This window comes from Cyprinodon variegatus, unplaced genomic scaffold (genome assembly GCF_000732505.1).
Source record: "Cyprinodon variegatus isolate N-32 unplaced genomic scaffold, C_variegatus-1.0 Scaffold748, whole genome shotgun sequence".
NCBI classification, from domain to species: domain Eukaryota; kingdom Metazoa; phylum Chordata; class Actinopteri; order Cyprinodontiformes; family Cyprinodontidae; genus Cyprinodon; species Cyprinodon variegatus.
Genome location: NW_015151201.1, coordinates 123,535 through 130,105, shown reverse-complemented (window position 1 = coordinate 130,105; position 6,571 = coordinate 123,535). Strand labels below are relative to the sequence as shown.

At 37.9% G+C, this 6,571-nt stretch overlaps 1 protein-coding gene across 2 annotated transcripts in view; it reads right to left on the bottom strand.

Moving 5' to 3' along the window:
- LOC107098114 (neuronal cell adhesion molecule-like) overlaps positions 1–6,571 on the bottom strand; it is a 116,339-nt gene that overhangs the window by 70,210 nt on the left and 39,558 nt on the right. The window contains exon 1 of one of the 2 annotated variants that reach the window (XM_015395585.1): positions 705–833. The exons of the other annotated variant lie outside the window; for it this stretch is intronic. The gene's annotated coding sequence lies outside the window, so the exon portion shown is untranslated. Of the gene's footprint in view, positions 1–704; positions 834–6,571 lie in introns of those variants that run through there. 2 annotated transcript variants of the gene reach the window in all.

Here is a 6,571-nt window from a genome sequence, read left to right as displayed (position 1 = left end):
ATGGATGGATGGATGGATGGATGGATGGATGGATGGAATAATGACCATGTCAGTTTGTTCAATGAAGGGGTCCATCCATAAAAAAGCTGTGTTTTTAAAGTTAGAGTCTTGTCTAATGAGCAGTAGAGCACAGCAATAAAAGAAGCATCATTAATTCCAAAAATGGGTGAAATAATTGGAATGAGAAGACTGCTTCTCTTACAAAGAGGATTTTACTTCAGAAGACCAGGGTTCTCTTTGGCAATTAAGCTGAGACAGATGAATCAAAATGAATAGCTGAATAAAGACAACAATCCCCTCTGGCTCATGATCGCCTTCTTTATCCTTTTTTTTTTGTTTTTTAAGTTTTTACTTATTATTTATTTATTTTTGATTTTTTTTCTTTTTGTTTGTTTAGAAGCGTCCAGAAAATCAGCTGTTATTTGAAATAATTTAAATATCTCAGCTCAGGCACTTGTGATGTGCTTGGTTGTCAAAGACTGTTTGGTCTGAGACCTATGTTCTGTTTCTTGGTATAAATATAGTCTAATAAGTAAGAATGGTGCTTCTAATATCAGTAAATATTAACTAAACATTATATTTCAATTTTAAGCTAAAAAAAAATACTTTTTTATGCCACCTGCAGATCCTGCAGAGCATCACTACTTTTACTTTTTACATAACAGTGAATATTTGACCTTTCAATAACAAACGCAAAACCCTACCTTTATGTCCGCAAATATCAGTTTGGACAGATCCTGTCAGATTGGCCATTCGTAGCATGAGAGCAGAGTTCGGCTGTCATAATCCCAGCGACTGTGTATTCCTCGATGTATCTGCTGTGACTGAGTGACAGCGGAGAGAGGAGCTGTATCCCCTCACAAAATCAGCCTCCACTAACACACCCACCAGCCCTCCTCTCCCTCCCCCACCTACAAAGCCATCCCTCCCCTCTCACACTGGGATTAAAACAACCTTTTGTTGATCCACAATATGGGTTAAACATTTCCTGCTATCGCATGAACCTGAATTATCAAAGTTACAGGTTTGGTTTGGGGACGTGTTTGTGCAGGACCATCAGACTTTTTAAAGAAAGCTATTTGCTTTGGATCAGAGACAAATGTCAAGGGGAACAAGGAAAAGACAGAGCGTAACATTGGGTCAGATGAATTTGGCAGAACATTAAAGCCGACCAGACACTTTAATTTCATGTTACTGTAAGTCAAACGCTGCATAGTGTAGAGGAAAATAACAGTCAGCTGGGCTGATTGTGCTCGAGTCAATAGAGCCTCCATAATGTTCAATAGAGGGTGGAGGTGGAGGAGAAAAAAAGCAACTTAAATAAAAAAAAAAATAAAAAAAAAGGCCTTAGGGCACAACCTAAAGACTTCCCTTCCCATACTGTTAGAAGCAACGGAAAGTGTTCACCTACACACAACAGATGTCCCCATGCAATCTAATCTAGTTGACTCAGTGAGGGGAAGCTTATTTATTGCCGACTCCTCACCAGCATTATTGCGGCCCATTTTAGAAGAATGGATGTGAAAAGTCCTTTGACGTCTGTTAGCTATGGTTGCAGAGGGTAACAATGGTTTAAAAGAATGGCTTTTCTCTGCACCCAGCCTTAAATAACACTCCGTTCGCAACAAAAGCACAGAAAATGTAACATTATCTGCATCAAAGAGCAATGTCCATCCCACCGAGCAATCACTTAAACCCCTTTGTCCAAATAGCACTCTGCACCTCATCTTAAGACTAGTTTTAATTGCACTCGGTACTTTTACCCATTAAATGTATTTGATTTTTAAAGTAATTACATAACACACCTTTGCTTTTCCCTTCTTAGTGGGAAACTCTGCATTTATTTCACAAAATAAGCTATAATCTACTGCAGACACTAAAAGAAAATAATGATAGACACCATCAGGCTGATGTTCTTCACCTCCAGCTGGTTTAAGACCTGAAGGTGTTTAAACGATCCATTGATCCAGAGTAAAAAAAAAGAAGAAGAAGAAAAGTCTATAGATAGAAGGGTTGTGTTGCAGCAGTTTTTCATATATAACCCAATAAATCATGCCACAAACCTATTAGATGGTCATAGAAAGATTTTTAATCTAAAACCAAATGATTTTTACAGATAGTCTATCATTAAATCAGACTGAACATTTCCTGGTTTAGGTCAATTAAGATTATGATGATTTTTTCTATTTATAAAATGCCAGAATGATGAGAAAAATAATCATTTTTAGGTCAGTCTTTCAACCTTTAGACATTGGGGTAAGCATGGCACTGTTACTGGATTCAAGCTATATCTCATTTTGAAAAAGTTATTTTTTAAAAACAACATGAGATTTCCCTCATGTTGTTTTTCTGAGGTGTACGCCAGAGAGGAACTGTTCAGATTCCTCAGCTGCTGTGGCAACATCATGACGTCTCCCCCTGCGCTTCCCTGTGTAGTTTCTAGCTCTACAGGTAAAACGATCAATGATGGAGAGGATCGCTTAAACCTTTCCCCTGTCTTTGTACCTTTCAGACGGAGCATGGTGCGTGCACTGCTGTACTGTGAAACCTATTAAACTCTGCTATATTGGCAGACCTTGGCTACTGCAAGGAGATGGAAAACAACAGCTTGGATCAAGAAGGTCTCTCTACGTGTGTTTACACAGCGGCATCCAGAAGGGGCGACTAATAAGAAAGAGCATCACCCGTCACTATTTGATAAATGTTAGATATAGTGCATGTTGGGTGTTCGAGCTAATCAAAGAGTGTTTGAGTTGATTACTTTTAACTGAAAGGGGAAAATGTTGAAAAAATACTTTGTCAAAACGTATAATATCGGTTGCTTCTTAGTGCCTTATATAATAATTCAAATATAAATATAAAAAAATGTCATGTCAAACACTTCTTTGGATTCTAAAACGCAATAAAAACTCTCAACATGATACATTTTGTCAAAAAAAAAACAAAGACGATTTGCAGCTATTAAAATGGTGAAAAAATAATCCTCCTGTCATACAGGAAGGCAAGTGCTGTGATTGGATGCCCCTTGGACTCAGTGCAGGAGGTGGGAAACAAAAGGGTCCTAACTATATTAATATCTCTATTGGATAATGTCTCCCACCCCATGCATGAAGCTGTTGCAGAACTGCAGAGCTCCTTCAGTGACAGACTGCTGCACCCTAAATGCACCAGCGAGCGTTATCACAGATGCTTTCTCCCAGCAGCTTAAAGCATTTATAACCACCAACAACCTCAATTAGGTATTACATTCATGCTAACTTTTGCACAAATTTCTGTCTTGGTCACTTAAATCATCATTTTTAGACAATCGCTTTTTCAAATCTTTGGTGTTGCTGCTATTTTTCACATACCCCTTACTGTAAAAATGTCCAAAGCTGTATGTTGGTTATTTATTCTTTCCAGATGCACGGTATTTTTTAGTTGTAAAAACACTGTACGGTACATTACTAATTTAGAGTGAGAGTGGTCACTGCAGGCATGTTGATAGAGAGCCTGAAGATAGTCATCAGGTTACTTTCCCAAGCAGTTTGAAAATGTGTTGCTTAGCAAGAAAAACACATTTAGAGCATATTTGTCCTGTATAGTGTGCTGGTTTAACAATCTCCTATTATATAGGCTAATTTTTAGCATTTTGGGTCAAGTGGGTGTTTGTGCAAATTTTAAAACAATGGTTATAATAGTGCTGTTAGATAAATCACTATCCCATTTAATGATAGAAAATTAAACTTAGCTAGCAATAATGTTGTTTTAGTCAACAATGGCAAAAGCATTTAATTGAAAAATATTTTGATAAAAAATGAGATGGTGACAGAATAAATATGGCTCTTAGATGACAAATTTACAGGACGTGAATGAGTTTTCGTTGTCTGAAAGAAGACAAGACAAAACTGGTGATGATATTTCATTGGACAAACAGAATAAATTTAATTTCTGCCCAGTATGCAGAACCGGAGACATCTTCAGTGGGGGTCCGATCGTCAAAAACAGGTACAGTTCCCATTTTAGATAATCTTTTCCTGACTGAAGCTGTCTGATTTCAGCATTTTATGACTGAGAAAACATTACTTTGGTAGACCGTTAATAAGGTAGACAAGGGTAGCATGTTGGGTAACAGCAGCAGAGGAGCAGCACATTTTGTCATGTCAAAAAAAATAAAAAACCATTCCAAATCAGACTAAAACTAGACAATTGTTTTTTTTCTTTATAAAACTTGACTAAAACTTTAAAAAAAAAACTCACATAATTGTGATTAAACTAATATGGATAATGGAATGTTTGTGTTGCCAAAAACATCACAATCTTGAGATGCGTCTGCCCATTAAAAAATCTAAGATGTTGTAATATTATTTTGGCCCCACAAGATGCTGATTATTTCACTGCATTCTTATCATCTTCACCTACATGCGGCCTACACAGTGTCAGGGCCTGCCTATACTGTGGGTTTACTTTAAATCTCCTAATGAACGGCCTGTGGTCTTTCATATGTAAACAACTCAGCATGTAAACATTTATGAGCTCCGCAGCACCACATGAAATGGCATTAACTTAAAAAATGGAAATAAAAGCTTTCCTGGGAGCAGACACCTTTCAGAGAGATGATGGATAGTGTATGGATTATTGTATGAAATGGGAAAAAGGGCCATATTTCTGTGAGCGAAGGGCGTGATTGACCAAGTCTAATGGGCATTATTTCTGCACACTAACTCTGTAGAGCAAAGACACTGGGTGATCCCCGCTGGTCCATTGCTCCTTTAGACAACACACTGAGATAGGAGCGCAGCCCTCCCTGCTCTTTGTCATGATACCAATAGATTAACAATATTTCAATGGCAACTTTTACCAGAGCAAAGTTCGTGCAGCAGTAAAACGATGCAGTCCTAACTAGAGTGTGTGTTAGTGTGTGTGTGTGTGTGTAAACGTGGGTGTCCATAGTGAGAGCCCCTTTTGAATTTCCTTGTCAGTACTGTGAATGGTAATGAAATATGATTGGCTGGGGGTCACGACAAGGATCTGGGTTCACAAGGCTATCAAGGCGGGGTGAACGGACACTTGTGAACTACTTCACTCCTCTCAGCAACAGAATGAAAAGAGAAGAGGTACGGAGGATTTATTTCTCTACCGTTTGCTCCAAACAGTAATCCTTAACAACCCATCATACAATAAGGTGCTCTGATGTGTTTTCAGGTCACGTCAAGGAGACAAATGCTTAGATGTTCTCCTGTACAAAGTAATAAAGCATGACAATGACATGATAGGAATAGAAAGCACAGTCCTCAGGCAATTGCTTTTCATTGTCCTCACCCGTGTCTGTATCAATTTAGGTCTTGTTAACTCTAGAACAACTCATTACATCATGAATGGAAGGAGGGTTATGAGTACTGAGGTGCTATAATATCCGAAGGTCCTGTAAGAAGGTAACATATCTTGATCCCGCATATATTTGACAAATTTTAAGCGTATTGCCACTGGATGATTTCTTAACATGTGGCTAGATTTTAAACCTAGTATTTACATGTTCTGGGGTGAAGTTAGTGACATTTTAAAAACCAATGTCAGACTATTGTACTGATATGATACTCCAGAATTTAAGGTAGGTAGAATTTAAGGCAACGGTAAACCCTCAGCAAAAGACCTCTAAGAATCCACAGTCACCATGCCTAGGATTAATGTGAACCTTTTTCTTACACACCAGCAAAACAGTTTGATTTTTTTTCATCAGCATCAATTTAATACTTCTCGATTATATATTTGCTTCACTGTGAATGGTAACACTGGTGTTCAAGCTATTAGGGCAGATGCTTGACATTTAAATACAGTTGGATGTTACAAAATGACAATGATTACTAATGCTCCAATTTGTTTTGGAGGGATTACATAGTAAATCGAAAGCCACCTCACCCATCTCTGACCTACAACCTATTAAACTTTAAACTTAACTTTAAAATTTCTGATATGTGGCCAAAAATTCAGGCTGACATACCAGTAACTTTTTGAAGTCAGATCATAATCGGAATTCAAACTTCTGAAAGTACTTTAAATATGAAATTATTACATACTGTTTAACAAATAATGTGTTTCTAATTAAGAGTAATTCTCATTTGAATGTGCTTTACTGGAGGCATCCATCTTTGTCAACATGTCAAAGAACGCTACTGCCACCTACCGGTTTGTGACGTCCCGGTGCAGTATTGGCTGTTGAGCAAGTCCCAGTGCTGTATCTGGTGTTTTAAACAATGAGCTATTATCCAAGTCATCTTGAAAAAAATCTTCTTTGAAATGTTGGCTACATATGAAGTGTTCTTTCTCTGGCCAGAGGTTCGATGGCAAATCCTCCCTCTTCAAATTGGTAATCCAACAATGAAACCGTCCGTGGAGGATTTGGAAAGGTGATAATACTAATAATTAGTGTTGCACTGATACCGATACCAGTATCGGACGGGGCCCCGATACTACCCTAAAATGGTGGTATCGGTATCGGCGAGTACCAACAAATAGGGCACAGATACCATTTTGAGAGCCATAAGTTTATTTAACTATTGTCACCCACTCCTGTTGGGCAATAAAAAGTTCT